The sequence below is a fragment of the Corvus kubaryi genome, unplaced genomic scaffold, assembly GCF_017639235.1.
Source record: "Corvus kubaryi isolate FWS band 111438036 unplaced genomic scaffold, C.kubaryi_AGA036_p1.0 117, whole genome shotgun sequence".
NCBI classification, from domain to species: Eukaryota; Metazoa; Chordata; class Aves; order Passeriformes; family Corvidae; genus Corvus; species Corvus kubaryi.
Window position 1 is genome coordinate 86,660 of NW_024580654.1, and position 7,198 is coordinate 93,857.

The following is a 7,198-nucleotide window of genomic DNA, read 5'->3' on the forward strand; positions in this document are numbered from 1 at the left end:
CCTGTCATACAGGAGAATCGACAAAAGATGTTTGCCATCATTTCGCAAGTGCCTTTGCAGTCTTGGGAATTCCTTCACAGATTAAAACTGATAATGGTCCAGCGTATATTTCCCAGAGAGTTGCAAATTTTCTTGCCCTTTGGGGAGTTATACACAAAACGGGGATTCCTCATTCCTCCACGGGCCAAGCTATTATTGAGCGAGCCCACTGTTCACTAAAACGTCTTTTATTACAACAGAAAGGGGGAATGGGGAATGCTACCCCAGCTGAACGCTTACAGAAAGCATTGTATGTGTTTAACTTTTTAAATTGTTCCCTGATGGATCCCAATCCCCCAGTTGTAAGGCACTTCGGCAGTAACCGACAGTTGGAAGTCAAACAGAAGGCCCCGGTCCCTGTTAAAGACCCAGAGACAGGTAAGATCCTGGGACCTTATCCCCTCATCACATGGGGAAGGGGTTTTGCCTGTGTTTCTACAGAGAATGGCCCGAGGTGGATCCCAGCCAAGAGCGTGAGACCCTTCAGAGAATCCTTAAAAGCTTCTCCTGAGGACTTTGAAGATCTCGGTCACCCTGGCACACTATCAGCAGAGACCCCGGCCATCCCAGCCTCTGCCTCAGCTCCAGAGACCACAGAGGACACCTTGCCCTGATCATCAGCTCGGCCAGCTTCTATTTGACTACAGGGGACTTATTGACTTTACACCACTTTTTAATTTCCAGGGACGACCCACTCCAGCAGAAGTACAAAATATAATTGCAGGTCAAGTCTCTCTTCGTGAACAGTACTGGAAACGGTTTAAAGAGAAACTTGGACTTGAGAGCAACCCTATTCCTTGTTTTATTTGCAAAAATTATTCTCATCAAGTGTGGGTTTTGTGTCGGTGTCGAAAGTGTCAGAAGCAGTATCGCATCACGCTGTGGCCACTGTCTGCAGCGTGATCCTTTGTGATATTCTTATGATAATTGTGTAGCACAAAGGATCACACTGTGGAAAGAGTATGGCTGGCTTCCACAATGGTATCTTTGGGAGCCAGACCTGCCTTCTCAGACTAGTTCTCTAAGCAGGGCTCCTTCTCGGCCACGGAGAGGTGGCCGCAATGCCACCCCTCCCAGAACGTAATGTTTGGCTTACGCTTGCTGAATCCTTAAATGAGTCTACGCTGTGCCTGTTCATGACCTCCCCTGGTGACCCTTTCCAAACCTGTTTGGTAGCTATGTCCTTAGTGAAAAGTGAATGGGATACCTTATTCAATTTGACAGTTTGAAGGGAGTGTTCTGCCATGGGCCGAATTGAGCCAACCTGGTGGTGCCAGGAAAGTTGGCGAAAAAGGGCTGGTGAATCAGCCGGATGGTACTTTTCTAACGACAGGGGTTTAGGAGGAAATAAGGTCCTTAATTTTTCCCCTCTCCCTATGCAGCCCCAAGAATTGGATATTTTTGGGTCCACACAGTCTTTTGCATGTTTTTATTTAAACTATACTAACCACCCCAGCAGAAAATTTGGCTTAGATGTTTCAGGAACAGGAATTTACACCAATGCTTCTGCCTGGTGTAATCATACTTTGCCCCTACCAGTCACTCCTAGAAGTGATGCTATTGGACTGCTGGACAATATATTTTTGATATGTGGGAACAGAGCATGGAAAGGAATACCAGGCAAAGCTATAGGAGGTCCTTGCACTTTCGGGCCACTAACTATGTTTCACTCGTTTTGAGGAAATTTGCCATCTCTGCATAAACTGGTGTGAGCAAAACGCAGCACGCACACATATAGCCAAGATTGTGATGATAATGTTCAATCTTGGAACCTGGGAGCCCGAGTGTTTGCATCTATCATTCCATCTATCGGAACAGCTCATGCTCTGAAAACCTTGAATAACCTTGGCTGCTGGCTTGCAAAACAAACTAATGCTACTAGCTCTGCCTCAACACGCTTGTTAACAGACATAGATAGCGTGAGACGTGCTACACTGCAGAATAGAGCTGCAATTGACTTTTTGCTTTTAGCGCATGGACACGGCTGTGATGAATTTGAAGGCTTATGCTGCATGAACCTGTCTGATCATTCCCTGTCTATTCATGCTAACATCCAAGCCCTTCGGAATAGTGTTAGCAAACTGAGAGTTGTAAATGATAACGACTGGCTTGGAAGCATACTTGGAGGATGGGGACTCACTGGCTGGCTTAAGCATTTAGCTAAAGCAGGAATTTATATTTTAACCATGCTGTTGCTTATGATGTTTTGTCTGCCATGTGTTTTGCAATGTGTTCAGAGACTGATCGATAAGTCAACAAAGAAAATTCTACTCGTGGATAAGAAAGGGGGAGATGTGGAGATACAGCTAGAAAGCAGAAGTGAGAGCACTGATAAACTCATGTCAGAAGTGGACGCGCTAACGCTGCTAGGCCGTGAACCGTGGCAGGCAGTAAGGCCTATAATGAAACAGTCAGCATAAAAGGCAGTGATAGTGTGATAGTTAGTGCTAGCTTGTAGTTTTGCAATGTTATTAAGAAACATAGATATGGTTGTTATAGTGATTGCTGCTTATATAACTGCTTATATAACTGCTAAAAAGGTATAAATACTCAGCTCTGTATCAATAAAATTGGCTTATTGCATCCAAGCAATCTGCCCCGTCTCTTTCATTGCCAACCATCTCGCGACACAGCTTTTATATAGCTTTTATGTGTCCTTAGTGCTCTTAGCATGCATACTTCAGTTCCTTAAGTCCGATAACTTAGCATAGTCCTAGTATTCTGTTAAGCCAGGAGACCAAACATTCTGGAGGCCTCGCAGTTGGAGGCCACAAAGCCCTACGCTATCCTGAGAAACCAAGGTCCTCTCTAGAACACATCCTGTAAACTAAGATTAGGCCCATCCAGGGGAGAATTCCTCAAGATGGGGGAATATCACGCTATTCATTCAAGCCTCTCATTGAAGAATCTTTGTTAGATATGCTAATTTGCAATGTCTATAAATTGTATACATGATCTATCGTGTGTGGGCATTTTGGCACATTCTACCTTGGCAAAGTGGTGCACCATAAGGATCCTTATTAAATACTGAGGTAGAAACCTTTTTTCCCTTAACCGTGTCTGGCTCTTAAGTTTTTAGACCAGGAAAAGGCATCACAGAGGTGTTTCAGTTGCTTAACACTGCCATGGCCACAGCAAGTCCTTGCACCATTGCTTTGGGTGGTTCCCTCTTTGCCCACTCCCCTCAGAATTTGTTCCTGCCCCAGTTATCAGCTCCTGCTGTGCCTTTGCCACCCCGCTGGAAATCTCCGTGTCCAATCGTGTGTTCCTGGAAGTCCAGCTGCTCTCCCCATGCAGTTCTCGGGTGGTGCCAGCACGCAGAGGCTTCGCTTGTGCGCTGTTGGCTCTGGCGGTCCACACCACTGACCAGATGGTGGAAGGATCTCGGACGAGTTCCCCGTTTGTACAGCAAATCACACTATGAAAAGCCAGTGTCCATAAAGGAGACAGAAGAGTCCTGCAACTTTATTCAAATAAAGGGAGAGAATCCACTGAAGCACATGCCCATAGGATTTTCTCTCTCAAGGTTTTGGAGAATGCAGCCTCCTTTTATTCTAAACTCCTGGCTGCATGTTGCCCTCTTCTTTTCCCCACTGGCTGGGGTACTGGAAGGTACAACCTTCCTGAACTGCCTACTGCATGCCACCCCTTGAACCTGTCATTTTCTCCCAAAGTTCAGAAACTCAGGCTTGTGCGGACCCATTTGTCTGTTTCAGGAGTCAAACTGTCTGGGTTCTGTAACAAACCTGCGGCTTGAAGTTGGTAGAGACATCAGGACTCATTTAAAAGACACTGACACCCATACCTTCACCCATGAAATTGCTTGTAAAGACATTAGCACACATCTTTCTTGTCAATAACAACCATTAAACACATATAAACAAACATTACATTCTAGTCCTATTATTTTTGTGAACTTCTGTCTGTGCTGAGCTTACAGGAATAAGTTTAGGCTTATTCCAAAGTTTTAAGTCCTGGTTTCCTGCTGAAGTCCATAGCGTTGCTCTAGCTTGTGTAAGATAAATTGTAAGTTGTCTTCTTGTTTCTTTCTTTTCCAATCTCACCTGCTTAATCATGATCTTCTGGGCTCCTATTCTTTGACTAGCAGCTGCCAGGTTTGGGTTCACTGGCAGGCTGCTCACCTGCATTCTCTCTGCTCCCAATAACCTGATAAAACAGGGACTAAGACAAAGTACAAGCAATAGTTCCGCAAAAGCACAGTTACTAGGACCAAAATTATAATCCAGGCAGTGGAATTTAAACTCTTTTTTTTTTTCGTCCTTCTCTTTCTTTTTTCTTCTCTGGCCACAAGCACGCCCTCTACCCCTCCTTTTCCATCAAGGTCTGGTATGACGTATTTCTACCACTCAACACCTGATGGTTTTTTCCTCCTCCTCTGTAAACAGCGGGATTTTTATATCTTTTACTTCATTGCTAGGTATTAAAGCAAGCATTCTGTTTTCTTTTTCCATGGTGGCCTCCTTATCTAGTTCCTCAGCCAACTGACAATGTCAGCCAGGGATGGCCTGGATGCCTGCAAGCTGCAGCAATGTTATAAATGTATTGTGATGTTGGCTTTTCGCATGTTACATAATTGTTAGGAATGTATTGTGATCTTGGCTTTTTTTTCATGTTCCTTAATGTTAGAAAAACTTTACCTGGGTTCTGTAATGTAATACATGATATAGAATGTCTGTTGTTTCTGTAGTCAATTTAGAAAAGATAGGCAGAGAAAGCCTTCACATTCCTGGAGTATCTTATCAGAGAAGAAACAAAACCAGAAACCAGAGATCGAAGAATTTATGGAGGGAGCAGAGACGGAATGGAGCCAAGGAGGAAGATAAGGCAGATGAGATGATACACAGAAACTCCAAAGGATTTATGAATCATGCATGATTGTGCTGAATATGCAATAAGAGATGTACTTTTAAAGACGATCTTTTGGATGTAGAGGTGTGCCTTTGGCTTTCTGCCAAAGCACTTGGCCATAATACCCTTTTTGCTGCTGTTTCCTAATTGTCCCTTTTATTAAACTTTCCTTAAAATTTTACTAAGATGCAAGAAGCCAGGAAATTGACTTTGGGACGAAAGATAATAGTGTATACTCCACATGCTGTAAGCACTGTGTTAGGCCAAAAAGGGGGGCATTGGCTTTCCCTGAGCCATATGCTGAAATACCTGACTGTTCTAATGGAGCAAGAAGATGTGGAGTTGAAAGTCACCACAGCAGTAAACCCAGCCCAATTCCTGAACAGCCCGATGCAAGGAGAAGAGCACCTAAATTGAGCAAGTTTATGCAAGCTGACCAGACCTGCAAGATGCCCCCACTGAAGATCCAGAGACAGAAGTAGCTTTGTGCAAGATGGAAAGCAAAGAGCCGGCTATGCCAATGTCACGTCAACCGAGGTAAGAGAAGCTGCACCGCTGCCTGTGGACACAGCGCAAAAGGTAAAACTCATAGCATTACAAAGAGACAATTAGCAGCAGGAAAATGAGTAAAAACATATAGACTGACTCGAAATGTGCTTTTAGCATTGAGCCATAAGGTTAGAGAGAGGTCTATTAACAGCACAGGGATTTCCAATTGTATATAAACAAGAAATATTATCCCTCCTTGTTGCAATCCAACTGCCCAGAGAAGTGGCCCTACTACACTGCAAAGCACACCAACAAGGGGATTCCCAAATGCATGCAGGGAACAGATTTGCAGATAAAGCTGCACAAGAGGCTGCACAACGAGGCATCCTGTGTTAATACCTGAGAAAGCTATTTCACTTCCAGAAGTTAGACCCGGTCATAGCCAGGCAGATTTAAAATTAGCTACCTATCTAAAAGCCCAGAATAAAGAGGGTGGATGGCTAGTAACTCCTAGTAACCAGGTCATAGTCCCACCACAGCTGATATTAGAAATTGTTCAGGAGAAACACCAGCAAACCCACTGGGATTTCGATGCTATGGTGACAAGTCTATGGACTCAGATACTCAGTGTCCATATGACAAATACCAAGTCTGTTACAGAAAAATGCCTGATATGTCTTAAAAATAATCCTTTCAATTAAAAAAAACTGCATCCAGGGATCACTAAAAGAGGAAACACTCCTGGAGATTACTGGCAAATTGATTTTTCTGAGCTACCGCGCCGACAAGGATACAGGTATCTCCCAGTATTAGTGGATACCTTTTCTGGGTGGCCAGAAGCTTTCCCCTGCTGCACCAACAAGGCTAAGGGAAGTAACCAAGATACTTCTCAAAGAGATCATACCCAGGTTTGGGGTGCCTTTAGGGATGTCATCTGATAGAGGATCTCATTTAGTATTTAAAATGCTATAGCCACTCCATAAGCAATTTCATTGGGGAAATCCTAAAATGAATCAGAAGGTTTATCTTTCTCTCAGAAGTTCTTACCCTCGACCCCAGTTCATTCATTTCAGCCCAGAGATCAAGTACACATCAGAAACAGTGGACCTTATCTAGTTCTGATGATTACAAGAATGGCAATGAAAGTGAAAAGACTTAATTCCTGGATTCATTGCACCAGAATTAAGAAAGCTCTAAACTCCAGGAGAAACACTGGACAGTGAAAAACATCGGAGTCCTGAGGCTGAAAATTTAGAATATATCTGTAGACAAGTCCCCACACTCCTGCATTCCCTGAGCTCTGCTGCTGAGGAACACATCTGGTGCAGGAGCTGGGTTTGCAGCTGCAGTTCCAGAGGCAGACGGACATGCAGGTTGAGATGCAGGCTGAGCTCTGGCTGGGAGCCCGGAGAGACCAGAAGCCGTGCGCTGCCAACCTTTGTAACAAAGGACAGAAACCCAGTGACTGCAGCGAGGTGGACGGACACTGAGAGACAAAGCAGGGACCCTGACCTGCCAAACCTGATGGATAACAAAGGAGAGCAAGGCCTGTGATGCCAGAGAGGTGGATGGACACGGAGACACCCAGCAGGAGCGGAAGGCTCGGGAGGAGAAGCGAGACTTGCCAGAGGGAAATGTAAGGGGACAAAATGGCAGGAAACAGGAGAGGATAAATGGTGGGAAACGTGAGGGGAAAAGGGTGGGAAACATGAGGGGGGCAAAGGGTGGAAAATGTGAGGTAAAAAAATGGGAAACATGAGGGGGGAAGTGGCAGGAAACGTGAGGGGGAAATGGCAGGAAA